Source organism: Aedes aegypti, chromosome 3 (genome assembly GCF_002204515.2).
Source record: "Aedes aegypti strain LVP_AGWG chromosome 3, AaegL5.0 Primary Assembly, whole genome shotgun sequence".
NCBI lineage: Eukaryota > Metazoa > Arthropoda > Insecta > Diptera > Culicidae > Aedes > Aedes aegypti.
Genome location: NC_035109.1, coordinates 402245338 through 402265083, shown reverse-complemented (window position 1 = coordinate 402265083; position 19746 = coordinate 402245338). Strand labels below are relative to the sequence as shown.

At 38.2% G+C, this 19746-nt stretch overlaps 1 protein-coding gene across 16 annotated transcripts in view; it reads right to left on the bottom strand.

Annotated features, from left to right (window-relative positions):
- LOC5564135 (hemicentin-1) overlaps positions 1-19746 on the bottom strand; it is a 409831-nt gene that overhangs the window by 249081 nt on the left and 141004 nt on the right. The window lies entirely within an intron of this gene.

Sequence of the window (19746 nt, the reverse complement as noted above, 5' to 3'; positions counted from 1 at the left end):
CAGAAGGAGCAAAGAGCAATTTCGAAACATCATCATAAAGTTGCGCTTACGAGGCGCACTCTCGGAGGGAAACGGAAGGGGGCAGGCTAGGGTGTACAATACGGGTATTACATCGAGCACAAGGGCTGCAAATATCGGCCCTGAATTATTTTGACTACGTTTAGCACGAATTCGCATTGATTTGCATTCTCACTCATTTGCATATGCATTACGGAAAACGTATCAGAGTACTTACTGCTGGTAAACATATGTTATAGTATGATTTTCATATGAATACCTGGTGTAGATAAAGAAACTTGAACATTGAAAACCGTTGTGGCAAGGTATGCTTTTGTCAATATCATAGGGTAAATGCACCGGTAGTTGTGATAGTATCAGCATTCGTAGCTTTTGATCATATATCGTTTTACAATGCAAATAGGCATACATAGCTCAGTGCACTATGGGACAGGGACGCAATCTGGCGGGACAAAATTAATAACTCGGTAACGAAGCGTTTCCGGTATTTGGTGTCTTCGGCAAAGTTTTTTGTTACAACGAGGACCATCTACTGACATAAACGGATATTTCGTAAATCGTCCGCATAGGTGACGCCACAATCTAACTTTTTACTGTGACGTTCTAGAGACTTGGCATGTTCGGCAAAGTTGTTCATTTTGATAAAATAAACAACTCTCTCGAAGACGTCAAAATTCCACAGCCTACTGTTTTCGAGTTATTGGCGAAATTAGAGAAAATTTGTGAAAAAACGATTTTTTTCACCGAATTTGACATTTTTCCTAAGAACCATGTCATATAATATTTTTTGCTGATAAATATATAACAAACGCAAGCTCTGGTGGAAATATTTTAATAATACGACGCATAAAAATTAAGAAATCATGAAAAAACCTGAAAAATAGAGCATTTTTTGAACCTTAATATCTCCAAAAGCGCAAAAAATCGCAAGCTCAAATTTTCAGGCAACGTAGACCAATACTTGATGAAACGGATGTCAAAATTCCAGAGAGGTATATTTTGGTGTTTTTGAGATTTTTTTATTTTTTTTTTTTACAATGATTATATTTCTCCAATACAGGTAATTTCCATGAGGAATCTGAAGGGACGATTGACTTCAAGAAATACCGAGTAGTGGAACAAAAGCTTTCAGAAAACTGTTTCAAATAGCCATGAAATTCAGTTTAAGAGCAGTTCCTTGAGTTGATACCGAGTAATGTAAATGAAAGTGTAGATTAAAACTGGGTACATAATTGTTTTTCTTCATTAATTCAAATGATATAGTATGCCATGAAAGACTTAATCATGTGTCAGTTAATTGTTGTCATCATGGTTCGAGGTGAGCAATTTATTTTGTGAATGTGTTACTTTTAACACGGAAAATCAAATTTTAAAGCATATTCATGTCGATACAATATAAATACTAAAATTTCAGAGCGCACGATCTCTTGTCCAGAGCTGGTAGATTTGTTTTAAAGCGGAAAGAGCGTTGATTCTTGGATGTTTCGAAACAGAGGATACAGATCAAAGGTATCATTTGAAGATTCCTTCGATTTTGAGAACTGTTAGGTTGTTTAACCTTAAATATGTGTTTAATCACCGGATTTGCTTAAATTTTGAGCTTCCGGAAAACTGTGACAACGAATTAGAGATGAAATCCAAAGCCAGCTTGTACTGTGAGCAGATATAATAATTTCATGGAATAATAAAATATATTTTTCCGATATTATCCGATATAATATTTACCATGACAATATTAATCGCGTAATGGAAAGGAAACCGTAAAAAAATTTAAAAAAACTTAAAAACACCAAAATATACCTCTCTGGAATTTTGACATCCGTTTCATCAAGTATTGCTCTATGTTGCCTGAAAATTTGAGCTTGCGATTTTTTGCGCTTTTGGAGATATTAAGGTTTAAAAATTGCTCTATTTTTCAAGTTTTTTCGTAATTTCTTAGGTTTTATGCGTCGTATTATTAATTTGTTTTCCACCAGAGCTTGCGTTCGTTGTATATTTACCAGCAAAAAATATTACATGACATGGTTCTTAGGAAAAATGTCAAATTCGGTGAAAAAATCGTTTTTTCACTAATTTTTTCTAATTTCGCCAATAATTCGAAAACAGTAGGCTATGGAATTTTGACGTCTTCGAGAGAGTTGTTTATTTTATCAAAATGAACAACTTTGCCGAACATGCCAAGTCTCTAGAACGTCAAAGTAAAAATTTAGATTGTGGCGCCACCTATGCGGACGATTTACGAAATATCCGTTTATGTCAGTAGATGGTCCTCGTTGTAACAAAAAACTTTGCCGAAGACACCAAATACCGGAAACGCTTCGTTACTGAGTTATTAATTTTGTCCCGCCAGATTGCGTCCCTGGTCCATAGTACAGTGTTCATTAAATGGCTCTAAGATAATGCAATCGTAAAAGTTTGTTTCTTCGACACAAGTAAAAATGAGTGGAAGATTATTTGAGATTTACGGTTGAATGTCGAAGAATACAAACTTTTGATCAGCATAATAAGTCTTCGAACTATTTACTGGAATACCTTTATGGAAAAGAAAACCGAATTTAGTACTAAACCATTAAATTTCACATGTTTTGTATTTTTTTATGTATATTTCGACCCTAACTCTAAGGCCGTCTTCAACTTCCTGTACTAGAGTTGCTTTTGCCTTAAAGTTGAGGCCGAAGTACGAGTATCTGTCAAAGAATACACACTCCAGTGTAATTAAATGGTATAGCATTAAATTCGCTTTTCATTCACTTATGATGAACGTATTGTGGAGTTTTTAGACCCTGAAATATAAAAAATAGCTTCAAGCTTGTGCGAAAACCATCGCTTGAATCACTGCATCTTTTCTATAAAAATCCTTAAAGAAACAATGATTCAAGCCACAGTTCAAGCAAAATAAGAAAATACCGCTGCGTGTTACTTCTAAATTTTGGTCGAAGAACTGATTGTTTGCCTCGAACCACAAATGCCATGGAAGGCTTCAACAATAAATCCAATTCGCTACTCAAAGGCACTAAACATCAATAATTTTATGCGGTACACAAAGCAAAAACTTGTTTGTGGTCACTTAAAATATTTCAAATTGATTTTTGAGAAATATCCCATTCTGAGAATATCGTTCTTAGGTTTGATATGCTGGAAAATGTTTTACAACCTCTAACGATATATAAATGAAAGTTCTTAAGATTAAAACGTAGTATTTTGACTTTGTCTCTTGTAAATATTTTGTTTGACGGACTGCTGAACCCACAAAAACAAATGTACAATGGAACTTCCAAGAGTCCATTAGTCGAAATGGGGGTGGGACGTTTCGTATAAGGACGTTTGGTCTTCTTTGAAATGCTACCTGTTCTTGTATGAAACGTCCATTATGCCAAACGTACTTATGGTCACCCCCACTCGACATGGCTTCATGGAATCATATTGAAAACCTAAACCTAGTTTTATGTACTACCTGCCGTGAACTTCAGAAAATCATAATATATTTTTATATCCATGAGCGTAACAAAATATCCTTTGAAAAACAACGCGCTATTAACAACAGAACATGGACAAGAGGTCGACAGGCCTAAAGATCGAAGGACAAAAGATCGAAATGACAAAACGTCGAAAATGGTTTGCTTGGTGGAATTTTTTCCTTTTTCAAAAAACAAGTTTCGACATTTCACCCCTTTTTTGTTCTTTGACCTTTTGTCTTTCAACCTTCTGTCCTTTTGACCTTTTGTCAGAGCATACTAATAAAGTATGGTATTCAATAGATGTTATGACTGATTAAAAAGCTTTTTGGAATATAGTAATCTAGTAAGTCAACAGGAACCACTTAGCAGCAAGAAATAAGATTCAAGACTTAATAAACGGTAAAGCGGAGTTGGTCATTGGTCTGCACAAGCCACAATAAACAAATAGCGCAATAAATTAACTAGTGGAGAATTGTGAATGCTTCCAATGCACTATGGGCCAGAAATTAAAATTCCACGACAAAATTCCAAACACCTTCAAAACGAACAAAACTTAACCTAGAAGTAATACAAACTTGAGAAACAAGAAAAAATATCTCAATTATGAATTGAGAATATTTGTAAGGAATATGAATTTTTGGAAATATATGTTTATTATGGCATTATTGATTGCAACTCGCTCATATTTAATAAAAGCATTGTATATTTTCAAAGATATCGTTCATACATTTCAGAGTTCTTTGAAGATACACAAACTAGTTTCAGAGAAACGTTTAAAATGCCTGCAAAATGTAATCATGAAGGTATAGTTGTTTTGAATTTATTGACAACTATTTAATGAACAAATTTGTCGGGTTTACAAAGTATATTTTCATTTTGTTCATCACTTACACTATTGAAAATTTATAACGCATTTCCCTGAATATAATATTTGACAATGCCATAACATAATCATGGAGTCATAGAAGCATTGTCCAAAATGGAACAAGTTAACATGAATTACATACTTGTTGATGCTATGCTGTTGTAAAAGGTAACACTTTAGCATTGCTTGGAGCGTTACAATCAATTTCACTTTCGAAAAATTGAGGTTTGAAATACTTCAACTGTTATAAAACTACAGAGCTCATATTTGGCCACAATATGCGTCGTATTGAAATGCTTCTTATCGCACAGTTTCAAACAATCGGCCAAGAAAACTCCCCATGCCAAAGTGAATCATGGAGGTGCCCAAGTGGTTCTGCACCCCACGGACCGTCCATTAATGACGTAGCATTTTTTGGACAATTTTTGACACCCTCTCCCTCATTGTAGCCTATTTTCCCATACCTTTTTTCACATGATTCGTGGCAAAGTCGTAGTTTCCCCCTCCCCCCTAAAATGCTACGTCATTCCTGGATGGTATTGAACAAGATTGTTGGTGTTTAACCTTTACGTTACCGGCCTCCGACAAGGCGTTTGCCATTTTGTCAATTCCCATTCGTTTTTTTCGAAACCACCGTCAGTTTACTTTAAAAAGGTTTCAGCTATTTGTCATAAATGGAGAATGTTGAATTCGGAACCATGCCGGAGATATTCCGGATTATACTGGGGTCACGAGGGTGCCAAATTTTGGAAATGTGATTATTTTTTTATTTATTGCAGTTACAACACTGAAGTTTTATGTGAAATATCTCCCCTGGTGGCAACCTATATAGGCCCTGGTGGAACCTATGCTTGGAGCTATAGAGTGGCCACATCACATGTTAATAAGTTGATTCTTCTTTTATTGACATGTTTTTTTACAATTCACAAAGATTGAGACAGAAGCAGAAATATCCTCAAAAAAGCCGTTGTGGAACCTGTGACAGAAGCTCTGGAGTGGCCAAATCTTTTATTACCGTGTTATTTTTCATTTATTGACAAGTTATATAAACTTCATCAAGATTGAGACGTCAAACGGTATGTTTTTGAACATAAAATGAAAATATTCCCCATTGTGGAACCTGTGCCTGGAGATCTGGAGTGGCCACATCTGTTCATACCGAGCTTTTTCTTCTTTTATTGACAAGTTCTTTCGAATTTACGAAGATTGATACGTTGCACGGTATGTTTCCGACAAAGAACGGCTCAAAGAGGCCCTGGCGGAACCTATTTCAGGTGCTGTGGAGTGGCCACACATCTATGGTTATATAGTTTATTCTTCCTTTATTGACATGTTCTTCTGAATTCAAGAAGATTGAGATGTCGCACGGTATGTTTTGGACATGAAATGGAAATATCCCCAAACTGGCCCTGGTGGAACCGGCTACGATGTTTCGAAACGGTCCACTTATTCAAATTATGTTGAAATAATGACAATCGACCATTATCTCACGTTTTACATAAAAACTTTAGTTTTGTAGCTGAAACAAATGAAAAAATAAACACATTTCCCAAATTTGGCACCCTCGTGACCCCAGTACAACCCGGAATATCTCCGGCATGGTTCCGAATACAGAATTGTCCATTAATGACAAATAACTGAAACCTTTTAAAAGTAAACTGAATGTAGTTTCAAAAAAATCAAAAGGAAATTGACGAAACGGCCTTGTAGGAGGCCGGTAAAGTAAAGGTTAATCACACTTGTTCATAATATTGAGAAATTCATGTCTATGATGCATTTTATTGAAAAAGGTTTTTGGACTTATGTCGCGAAATTTTGATATCTGGGCCATGGTTCCACACTCAGGTTGGTTTTGAAAAAAAACTGCTTTAAATTTTGATTCAATTGAAGATCCAATGAGTGCCTAAAGGTCTACAATCAATAGTTTTTTAAGGCTTCAGGTGAGGATGAATCAAAGCCAAACTTCAATTTTTCAAAAGCACAATTCTCAAGAACCAAACATCCGTTTAAGCTGAAAACTTAATCGATTGGTCACTAGCTGTTGGTGACCAATCGATTAAGTTTTCAGCTCAAACGAGTGCTCAGTTCTCAAGCTTTGTGCTCTTGAAAACTTGAAGTTTGGCTTCGACTGATCTTAACCTTAAATAAAAATCGAGCAAATGTCGTAACTCAAAAGAAATTTTATCTGTAAATATTACCCCATTAACATTACAGTTAAAAATATTCAATTGTTTTATTTGTAAATAAAACTGTGTTTATTTTTAAGAGGATCGTAGTAAGCAGCGCGCGCGAACGGATGAGTTGATAATTAATCTGTCACGTTTTATCGTCACCAATTAATTCGATTCAGATGGTGAAATGGCTGGTGCAGTTTTTGAAAAAAAAAAAAATGTGTATAGTGGAAATAAAATGGTTTATTCTGCACGAGTTTTGCTGGGTGGAACATCGTTAAAGCCTAAGCAGAAGGCGAAGATGCATCGCAGGCAAGCTTCAAATTTTCGGGAGCACGGGTCTGGATTGCCGAACAGCTGACCGGGATGAGGTCTTGATCGGATGATCACTCGCTGGTGGTGACCATTCGATCAGAATGTACCGCTGTCTGGTATTATAGATTTGTGTTCTTGAGGGTTTGAGTGTTGGTTTCGTTTCATTCTCATCAGGAAAATCGTTTTTTGCGTCGTCGCTTTGCCGAAGTTTTTTTTTCTTGTTCAGAACGCGTGCTCTGAGTGCAATCGAGTTCAGGTTTTGCTGATAATCAGTTTGGTGAGCTCGTTTCATGCTTTTATTTAAAATGTACCAATTATTATTAAACAAGGATGCCAGTAATCTGTGAACGCGGAAAAACGTTTTAAAAATTTTAATTCAAGCAATTTTTCCAGAGCGTTTTCAAGAATTTACAGTGAAACCTCCATGAGTCGATATTGAAGGTACCATCGACTCATGGAAATATCGAGTCATGGAACAGCAATCCTTTGTGAAGCTGTTTCTAGGGACCATCATAGTAACCATGAAATTTTGTTTTTAGTAAGTCTATATCGAGTCATGGAACATCGACTCATGGAGGTATCACTGTATACAAGATTTATCCAATTATTTCCATTTTTAGTTTCTTGGCATTTGTTGGGACTTCCGGAAGGATGACGGGGTTGGTGTTTCAAAGGATACCACGGTGCCCCGATAGACCGTTATTATGCAAAAATAATTGTCCATCAAATCTGAGCACAGGGCTCGATTTCTGAGGTCATTCTGCACCTCTGGGCCAATTTTTAAAAAAAATCCGAGAATCGAGAAATCTTGATTTGAAGTTTTTGACTTAAAAATTCAATATATATACCTTAATAAAATTTTGCATTAGCACTGAAAAAAACCTACAAAAACGCTCAAAAAGTTGGACAAACTGTTCTCAACTAGCATATAACTGTTACCATTGTTATAATTAGAAATATTTAAAACTGACTTAACATACCAGAGTGGCTTAAGTATGTTTTTACAAGGCTTAATCCAGTTAGCTTAGTTCAATAGAATGAAATCTAAGCAATAAATTCTTATATACAATTGATATTACGTTCGATGAACGTGAAACATTCAATGCTGAATATAAGTAATTTACAGCTTATTTTTCGACTTTCACACTAAGTGACCAGCCCACCAAAGTCTGCCGTATTTATTTTGCTTAAAAAAAATTTGTTTCTACTACTTACTACTTACTACTCTTGATGTTTACGTCTAGTTTTCCGCCGAGTTCTGCCCTCACCATTCTGTGTAAAAATATCCTTTTCAATACTCCAGCCACAACAGGATTATAACTACACGGGAAACATGATTGTCATATGACACAAGTGTTCGAAAATTAACAAAGTCTTTAACAACTTCAAACAAATCCTCAATGAGTATTTAATACTTACGATCAGCATCACCAGGAATTCCACTCTATTTACCTACAACAATCTTCGTTTTATTTTTTCGGAATTCATCGTCAATCTGTATATTGATATCTAGATCACGATCGACTCAGTAACGAAATTCTGCTGCAGGTAATATCAAAGGCTTAAAAATAAAACATAAAGCTGATAGGTTGGCAACTACAATGAAGTGTAAGAATTGTAGAAGAGGAGCCTATTTTGTTTAGAAAATTACATGGAATGGAAGGAGATGAGTTTCAGAATTTACTGTTCAATATTGCGTTTTATTGCATATACTCCTTGATTTTGCAGACGATGACTTTATTGAAATCGTCCGCAGTGCAGTAAAGCAGAGTTTCACTATTTTAAAGGTGGACAACAATATTATAGAAGGTTGTACCATGATCAAAATTGAGAAAGCTGGTGTTTTAACTATCTGAAGTAGATTTGCAATACTGCTTAGTATTTCTTCAACATAGTTGAGTGGTAGCCACTATGCGCATCATAGCCACCTATGACACTGGGCAAGCTGCGGCACATGGTGTAAGCATATACACTCCCGTGCATAAGTTTGGGTTCACCCCCTTAAAAACATGCAAAAGTGTTCAGTCTATATCTCTGTAATTACACGTCCAATTCAAACTCTTCAAGCCGCATTCCAAAGGCAAAGAGTTATTCTTACTTCGTATGTATTTTTCCAAAAACATTGTTTGAACTTTGTATACTAAATATGTACTTAAAATTGTGACATTTTTCAAAAAACACATTGAAAAAACATTACTAATTTCCTCAGCATTGGATCGAACAAAATTTTAAAACAAGGTGTCTTTAGAATCACAATCTTATATTCTTTGAAGAGCACTCATGAAATTTTTGCGGAAAAATGTGAGAAGTATTCAAAATCAATGAAACAGTCAGTCAAGTCATCGTGCAAAAGTTTGGGTTCACCTGAACTTACTTAAATCTGTGAAATCTCAAACCAATCATGTACGCGCCATTATTTGCGCTCAAAAAAGCTTTAAATTATTAAAATCGGTTGAAAAATGGCAGAGATATTGACAAAAATGATGTGCGTGTGGCTCAGATGAACCCAAACTTTTGCACGATTTGCATCATACTGAGGGGTGAACCCAAACTTTTGCACGATGACTTGACTGACTGTTTCATTGATTTTGAATACTTTCCAGATTTTTCCGCCAAAATTTCGTGGTGTCTCATCAAAGAATATAAGATTACGATTCTAATGACACTTTGATTTAAAATTTTGGTCGACCCAATTCTGAGGAAATTGAATATGATTTTTCAGTGTGTTTTTTGAAAAATGTTACAACTTTAAGTAAAAATTTAGTACACAAAACTAAAAAAATGTTTATGGGAAAATACATACGAAGTAAGAATAACTCTTTGCCTTTCGAATGCGGCTTAAAGAGTTTGAATTGGACTTGTAATCACGGAGATATGGACAGAACACTTTTGTATGTTTTTTGAGGGGGTGAACCCAAACTTATGCACGGGAGTGTATGTGATTGTACGGGAGTGCTGATCTAAGCTTAACTTTCAACAACTGAAAGGTTAATGTAAATGAACTTAAATCCAGATACAACCTTCTGCAATTATGTTCATTAGGGTTTCAACTAGTGAATTTATCATTCTGGGTTCAATTGAACCTGATTAACTAGGATACGGAGAGAAATATTGACATAGGGTCAATTTTCAATATATTTGGAACGATTATTCCATACAAACTTTGAATTGAATGCGCCAGCTGGGGGAGCAACCAAATGAGTTGAAATTTTGAGAGAGCTTTTTTCTTACTCTAAAGCACATATCTAGGGGGTGCCCCATTGAGTTTTACAACTTTCTTGTTTAAGGGCCAGTCTAGCATTCTTACGTGGCAGGTGTCATTGTGTGTGTGTGTAATCCAACTAACACCCACTGTCCGGCAGTGATATTTTGGAAGAAATCTTCCTGCAATGCTTTTTGATGCTCTTGCAGAAAGCATTAGTCCAGGAGTTAGAAGGTGATAGCACTATTGCAGATCCAGTGACCCATTTCAGAATAGCTGGATAGACACGTCCATTCAGAAGTCACTTTCACTAACAATATTCCCCGCATGTGTGAATTTCTGATATCAAATGGATAATGATAATACAAAAACAAATCCAAAGATATGCTCTTTGGAACTGGCACGTATTTAGTTTATTAAGGCAACAATAAAGATAGGAACAATCTCACCAAATTTATCCAAGATGCCTACGACGCTGTCTACCAAACAATTCGAAACACTTTTTTCACCTTTCCACGTAGTATACAGACACTCGGTCATCACTAAACCACACGTCCAAACGTTATTACTGTGAAACTATTTCTCGGAGAACAATGAGACAAACATCAATCGTGATATACAACTTGTCTCAAAGCAATAAGCACTGTAAAACATGATTTGTATCCGGGTGGCATAGTACCATCCAAACCACCTACCGCAATCGCAAAATTATAACTTGAAAATCATTCTTACTCCAACACAAGAGACTACCGATCACACTAAAAACCTAACTGATTGACCATCTTCACACTGATCAAGCTGTTATCACTTCACAAAGCAGCACTTTTCTTCTAAATGTGTGTCGAGTGGCATAGCACCATCATCCATTTTGCTCTTTCATCAGCCGAATTGAAAACAACGTGAAACAGAGATAAATGTGACAGCGAATTCAAAAACGCAGCCGCTCGCGCGCACAGCCCGCTGCGATCCTTCTTACGTGACAGGCGTCATTGTTGCCTAAAAATAGAAGATCACCAGGACCTATACACTGAGGGTGTCTGTTAGTCCCAAGCAGTCTTCTAGTTGGTGATTCTGGTTGGTGTTAGTGTAGCTAATCTGGCGATACTGGAGTAGCAACCACGAGCGGCCAATCAAGCTCAAGCTCAGTCTGTTGGGACTTCCGAAAGGAGTACTATGAAATTCTGAGATACTTTCTGAATCATTAGTGATTTCTTGCACAATATTTTGGCAAATTGAAACAGTGATAAGGAAAAAGTTTTATTACACTTCCAAATTGCTGATAGAAGTTTATGACTTCATAAAGAGTATCAATTAAAACGAGGCTGTTGGAGGATTACCATAAATTCAAAATTTGTTTCAGATATGTGAGCGAATAAGTGGATATATTCAACATTGCCATAGAATGATATGCAAGCCAATATTGAAATGAAATCATTAGACCAATTGGGACAGTTGAATGATTACTATAAACGCTCGGATTTTTTAGATTTTCTATTATTTTCAATCACTTTTGAATGATATTTGTGGGATTTGTAAAAAAAATGATTATTTCTGAATAAATGAAGAATTATTTAATAATTTCCCAAAGCGATCCTTCTAAAGGCATGTTTTAAGGAATAACAACGGAAACTTAATCTAAATTTCCTACACAAATAAAAAAAATGTTCAGTGATTCATCTTTAAATATCCATCATGATTCTTGTGGAGATATTTCGGGGATAACTAATTTTTTTCAGAAGCTTCTCTGAGAACTACGCTGAATTGCGATATTTGCTGAGGTTTTAATGAAATCAAAATATAGCTCAACCCATTCTTTTTAACACATACATTTTTCTGAAGAACTTCTAACTCATAAACTGAAATCGGACAGTTGGCATATTAAGGAAGTTTTAAAATTATTGATTTTTTTTTTGGGAATACTAAGGACTACTGACAAAAGTAAGTTTGTTGAGGAACATGGGAATTTTTAAGACCATATTAATTACGATGGTTACGATTGCTTGAAGAATATGTGGATAAAATGGACAGGTGAATAATTACAGCTGATGAATGTTCAATCCAAAACACTACTGTATGCCAAAACAACACTTTGATAAAACCACGTGGTTTACCTTGCTACCCCCCCCCCCCCCTTCTCACAACGTGGCCTTTCGTCGTAATTTTGCCAACTACCCCTCACCGCCCCCCTTCAATGACCACGTGGTTTATGGACGACTACTAACAAAGCTACGTAAATTTAGATGAGAGATGTGACCAAGGGACCGGATGTCGCCAATGCGTACGCGCAGCATCTTGAGGCAGCGTTGCCGGATGAGGGCGAGCTCGATAGGGCCCCTCTTGAGGACTGCTGGAGGACAGTCAAAGCAGCCATTAACGACGCTGCCGAAAGCGTTGTCGGATATGTGGAACGGAGCTCAAGAAACGATTGGTTCGACGAGGAGTGCCAGGAGGTTTTAGAGGAGAAGAATGCAGCGCGGGCTGCAATGCTGCAGCATGGTACGCGGCAAAACGTGGAACGATACAGACTGAAGCGGAAACAGCAAACCCGCCTATTCCGGGACAAAAAGCGCCGCCTGGAAGAGGTGGAATGCCAAGAGATGGAGTTGCTGTACCGTTCTCAAGAAACGCGGAAGTTCTGTCAGAAGCTCAACACATCCCGCAAAGGCTTCGTGCCGCGAGCTGAGATGTGCCGGGATAAGGATGGGAGCATCTTGACGGACGGACGCGAGGTGATCGAAAGGTGGAAGCAGCACTACGATGAACACCTGAATGGCGCAGAGAACACAGGCACAGAAGGTCAGGACAGCGAAGGCGATGGCTACGTCAGCACAGCGGACAGCGGAAATCAACCAGCTCCCACGATGGGGGAAGTTAAGGATGCCATTCAACAGCTCAAGAACAACAAAGCCGCTGGCAAGGATGGTATCGGAGCCGAACTCATCAAGATGGGCCCGGACAGGTTGGCCGCTTGTCTGCATCGGCTGATAGTCAGAATCTGGGAAACGGAACAGCTACCGGAGGAGTGGAAGCAAGGCGTTATATGCCCTATCTACAAAAAGGGCGACAAACTGGAGTGTGAAAATTATCGTGCAATCACCATCCTAAACGCCGCCTATAAAGTGCTATCCCAGATTCTCTTCCGTCGTCTATCACCTATAGCAAACGAGTTCGTGGGAAGTTATCAAGCAGGTTTCATCGACGGCCGCTCGACAACGGACCAGATCTTTTCCGTGCGGCAAATCCTCCAGAAATGCCGTGAGTACCAGGTCCCTACGCACCATTTGTTCATCGATTTCAAGGCGGCATACGATAGTATCGACCGCATAGAGCTATGGAAAATCATGGACGAGAACAGCTTTCCCGGGAAGCTCACAAGATTGATCAGAGCAACGATGGACGGTGTGCAAAACTGCGTGAAGATCTCGGGCGAACACTCCAGTTCGTTCGAGTCTCGGCGGGGACTACGACAGGGCGACGGACTTTCGTGCCTGTTATTCAATATTGCGCTTGAAGGTGTCATGCGGAGAGCCGGACTTAACAGTCGAGGCACGATTTTCACGAGATCCGGACAATTTGTTTGCTTCGCGGACGACATGGATATTATTGGGAGAAAATTTGAAACGGTGGCAGATTTGTTCACCCGCCTGAAACGCGAAGCAACAAGAGTCGGGCTAATGGTGAATGCGTCGAAAACAAAGTACATGCTGGTTGGCGGAACTGAGCGCGACAGGACCCGCCTAGGAAGCAGTGTTACGATAGACGGGGATACCTTCGAGGTGGTGGACGAGTTCGTCTACCTCGGATCCTTGTTGACGGCTGACAACAATGTTAGTCGGGAAATACGAAGGCGCATCATCAGCGGGAGTCGTGCCTACTATGGGCTCCAGAAGAAACTGCGGTCAAGAAAGATTCACCCCCGCACCAAATGCACGATGTACAAAACGCTCATAAGACCGGTAGTCCTCTATGGGCATGAGGCGTGGACTATGCTCGAGGAGGACTTGCAAGCTCTTGGGGTTTTCGAACGCCGAGTGCTAAGGACGATCTTCGGCGGCGTGCAGGAGAACGGCGTGTGGCGGCGAAGGATGAACCACGAGCTCGCCCAACTCTACGGTGAACCCAGTATCGTGAAGGTAGCTAAAGCTGGAAGGATACGCTGGGCAGGGCATGTTGCAAGAATGCCGGACAACAACCCTGTAAAGATGGTGTTCGCCACGAATCCGGTCGGAACAAGAAGGCGTGGGGCGCAGCGAGCTAGGTGGATTGACCAGGTACACCAGGACCTGGAGAGCGTGGGTCACAGTCGAGGTTGGAGAGAAGCGGCCATGAACCGAGGGAATTGGCGAAATATTGTTGGCGAGGCTTTATCAAGATAATTGATGTAAAGCCAAATAAGTAAGTAGTATGTGACCAAGGGAAGTCAAGAAAATGACCATTACGAAAAGATCCTGGACCAAATGGGAAACGGACCCAAAAACCTTCAACATGGTTTTAATTTCCAGCCGCGGACTCTAACCACTCGGTCAAGGAAAGCCAGATGTGTCGTTCAATAAAATACCTATAAGATTTGATAATTCATTGTTAGATTATAAACGAACATTGAGAATTTTGACAAAAGTTCTAGTAATCTTTTGACAAACCACAAATATTCCATGTGAAAGTTCAATAATAATGTCCTATTTCCATTTGCAAATTATCCAGTTGATGTTGTCTACGTTACACCCGTTACTTCACTTTGCTATCGAAACCACATACAAAACTTGCATCAACCCCAAGCTATAAACCGTCATATTTACCTATCGCACACCATGCCCGCAAAGCAGAACACGAACGACGGCGAATTACAGCTTATCAGATGGTATTATTATGTGCTTTAAAATTTCGGACGCAATTCGCCAACCCTCGCAATCCCTCTGGCAGGACTTTACTGACTGCTTGCCTGCCTGCCTGTCTACCTCAGCGCTTTCTGCACTAACAACCGTAGTCTTCGGGAGGTAACTTTTATCGAATGTCGCTTTTATACTGCGCTGTGCTTTCCTCCCATTCCGGTAAATTTTTGGTATATTTATTATTTCTCGTTACGATGAATAAAATATTAGGCAGCTTTCGGAAACATAGGATCGCGACTTTTTGTGTCTGCTGTTGTTACACCGTCGTCGTTTTTTGCCGGCATCCATCCCGTCGTTATCGTCGCAAAAGCCATTCGATGCAATGTCCCATCCTGGGCACAGTGGGATTTTGTGTGAGGCTGTTATTCCGGAGCGGTGGACAATACTCGACTCGACGACGACGCACAGAGGAGTAACTAGAACAAATTCGTGGCCATAATTTAAAATTTCATAAATTGTGATTTTTGAACCAGCTTTATATTTCAAAAAGCTAATCCTATGTCACATGTTGTGGATAGGTAGCCAGCAATAATTCGAAATCAATCTTACCTGAATTATTCCTGTGTGCAGCCGGTTGGAAACCGCACAAGGGCGGCTCCCGCGTTTCGCAAAACATAATGAATTATTTTGGAATTTATTGGGGCTTGACACGTGAAACATGAAATGGTTACAATGGAATCAATCCTCCGGGAAAACCCCCTTCTATGCCGTAATTGGAGGCGAGCGGAGCGTATGCTGCAACTCGGATTTTGATGGCAATAGATGGCAATGGACCACTCGTTAGCAGAATGCAGTGCATTTTTATCAGCAGCTTGACGTGGTAATGGACCAACTCGTCAATAGAATGTGATGTGAATACGTTTTAGGATGCAGCACTTGATGAATGATAGTTGCCATTACACGCTCTCATTCAATGAAACGGTATCCACATTGAAATTTGATCTGCAAATATTGAATCTCATCGATATGTCTTGAATTATTACGTGATTCGTGCCGCATTCGCTAGTTTTAAAAAACCCAGTCGTATCCTTCTCTCCGAAACATCAAAAGTTACGAAAGGTGAATTGATTAAACTTTTTTTCCTCTGCGCTTCGAGCAAGCTTAAATATTTACAAGCTAACATTGTCGAAGCTGCATGCTCCGGGTATGCAGTCAATGCATTTGGGAGTAGGTAGTTGGGAAGCTCACACAAACGATGTAAAATGGTAACTTTTTTCTCCGTAAATGCATTGTATACTTTAATTGGAATTCGAATTCCCGTGATTCCAGAATGCAACCATGTCATTATTGTGGAAATTCTTTGCCAGCAGGCAACAATTCTCGAATTTCCTAATGAAATTCATATGTTACATATTTTATATGTTATGGTAAAACAGTTTAGCATTGGTGATAGCCATAATATAATTTGTTTTCTTACGCCTTCGAGCATGTAGCTAATCTTCTCCTTACTGTTCCAGTTGTTGTTTCAGAATGATAATTTAAATTCATGATAACATATGCTGGATCATCAATCTGTACCTGCATACCTACTGCTCCGGTTGTGGAAATCTACCGAACAGGTGACCCCATTTTCACTACGATGGCAAGGAGCTACACGCAAACAAATTTTGTTGTATAATCTACCGAATCCATGGTAGAATTAAGAACTGCACCAACGATTTTCAACCGACTACAAACATCTGTTAAGTTTACTATAGTCTGGTGAAAATCACTGAGCAGTGCAGTAAATTTGACTGTGTCCATAGTAGCATCCACTACAAAGCATTGTATTTCGATCCGTGACACCCACCGTACAACACAGTGTGGTCAATAGTATGATGCCAAACTTCTTAAATCAAGAATGTTTCTAGTCAAAAATACTACAACTCTGGTTAAATCAACAGAAGAAATTTTCTCGTGTAGTGATGTTGACTATGTTTTGGTAGAGTTAACAGATTAATGTAGTCGGTTGAAAATCATTGGTGCAGTTCTTAATTTTACCATGGATTCAGTAGTTTCTACAATAAAATTCATTTCAGTGTATGAGCATATCGTGCCTATGAATAAATGAATGAGGGCTCTGACAGAATCTATGGTAATGTGGTAACGTTCCAAAAGAGCCCATTAAAGCTTAAGGGCCCGTTGCAATACTGTGTCACTACATCGCTAACCGGATTAAAGGTGCAGTACATATACAAATGTAGAGGCCTTCTTTTGCCGAGTCGTGGGTACAAAGCAAAGACGTGCTGAAGGTGTCTGGGTTTGATTCCTTGTCGGTCCTGGTTTTTTTTTCCTCTATAGTAAATTTCCTTGACTTCCCTAGGTGAGCGGTTCCATTTGAATTCGAATGTTGGTTTACTTTTGTATTTTTTGATTTAGCTGAAATTTGGCATATGCTTTCTTTATACCCAAAAATGCCTATTTGCATCATCGGTTCGTCATTTTTACCCTAGCGTTACTTTTGAGAAGGGCCTAAGAAAAAAAGCCTTAACAATTTTCAAAAAAATAAAACTCAGATACTATTTGTCTGATCGGTTTGGTGTCTTCCGCAAAGTTTTAGGTTATTGTTGGGACTATCTGGAAAAAAAATATACACAGTAAACAAAAATGTTATTTTTTTTTTTTATTTGGAAAATAAAGCTTAAAAATCCATTTTCACAAAAATCGTTTTCTTGATTTTTTTTTATTTTTTTATGTTTTAAAGTAGACAAAAAATGGAGTCTTTTACACAGTGGGTCAAGATGGAGAAATCATGGACAAAAGAGTTATGATTTTTTGAAAAAAGGTGAATTTTTGAAAATGGTCATAATAAACTTTTTAAATATTTTTCAACTCGATTTTATGAAGGTACGCAAAATTTACAACAAAAAAGGTTTACGGAAAAATCAGGCTAACTTTTACCGTTTACAGCGATTTTAATACAAAATTATGATATAATTTTCAATTTTCGGTCATTATAATATAACTTAGAAACGGTTTGTCCGATCAGTTTGGTGTCTTCCGCAAAGTTTTAGGTTATTGTTGGGACTATCTGGAAAAAATATACACTGTAAAAAAAATGTTGTAATTTTTTATACAGTGGGATTCCGTTTTTGGCATGATCCGTTTTTGACATGCTCCGTTTTTGGCATGCTCCATTTTTGGCACCCCCCGATTTTGGCAACAAAATGGATCCGTTTTTGGCAACATTTTTAACTCCATCAAAATTAGTAAATTTTTGTAAAAATCATCGTGTTTTTAGTTTTCATTATTTGAACAGGAGGTCAGCTTCACATTAATCGCATTCCAGAGCACCATCTCAGTCGATTTTTGATCAAATTCTACCAATGACTAGAGATCTCGCATGCGATTATTTACTTCTGGATAGTCTTGTGATCGCAATATTTCATGAAGTCATTAATCTCTGTGAGAATCCAAACTAGAGCTCCAACATCTTTTCTCAGGCATTCATACTGTGTAACCAGCCCACTTGAGTCTGTCGGCAATTGATACACCTAATAAAAATAATTCTTTCAGGTTTGGAACAACCCGTTTGAGCAAATCACAAGTACTGACACTAGAGCAATAAAAATACAGTAGTTTCTTTCTGAGTGCTTTGTGTCGCTTATTTCGTTACGTAAAATGCGTCAAAAAATGAACAAAATCATTCAAAAATGAGAATCTTATATGATGAAATAAGCGAAATCGAATGGGCCAAAACAGAAGCCAGTAAAACAAAATGTATCCACAACCCATTAAATTGTCCTGAGTTTTACATATTGCAAAAATAAACATACTGAATTGTACTGGGGACAGTAAGATTGTGGACACTTTGCATTTTATGCACGATCCAACATTCTATAGAAGTAGTACTCAGGCTAGGACTGTGATAACTTTCACAGAATCTTAGGTCTTTCTAGTGGGCTTCTGATAAAGTCCAGTGGATTGTTGAGGATACTGAGCAGGGTATGGGGACTCTAAGCTGACATTAGGGATTTTCTATAGGATCCTGAGGATGATATATAATTGGGATTGTGGATGCTTCCTAAATTCTGATGGTTCCTAGCAAACTCTTGGGAGTTTCTAGGGCGTCCTATGATTTTTTAGCGAGATACTGTGGATTTTGAGTATTTCTTGTGAAATCCTTAGGATTGTGAATAGGTTCCCAGCAAAACTGGGATAACTCATAGTAGCCTATGAGGCCCTAACAGTCTTTTATGAATCCCCACCGAAGTCTTGACTATTTTCAACAATATCAGAGCGGAATAATGAAATTCTTAGCGATATCATCACAGTTCCCAGCAAACTTTTGGGCATATGCCAATTCCCATCGAGATCCTAGGTGAAATCCTCCTGAGCATTGTGGGCGGGTTCCTGTAGATTCCTGTGGAGGCATCCTATTATTTTTTAATTCAATTAAAAACCGAACTCAATCGTCCAATATGAGATGTTCTACTTTGCTACACGCAAACAAATTTTGTTGTATAATCTACCGAATCCATGGTAGAATTAAGAACTGCACCAACGATTTTCAACCGACTACAAACATCTGTTAAGTTTACTATAGTCTGGTGAAAATCACTGAGCAGTGCAGTAAATTTGACTGTGTCCATAGTAGCATCCACTACAAAGCATTGTATTTCGATCCGTGACACCCACCGTACAACACAGTGTGGTCAATAGTATGATGCCAAACTTCTTAAATCAAGAATGTTTCTAGTCAAAAATACTACAACTCTGGTTAAATCAACAGAAGAAATTTTCTCGTGTAGTGATGTTGACTATGTTTTGGTAGAGTTAACAGATTAATGTAGTCGGTTGAAAATCATTGGTGCAGTTCTTAATTTTACCATGGATTCAGTAGTTTCTA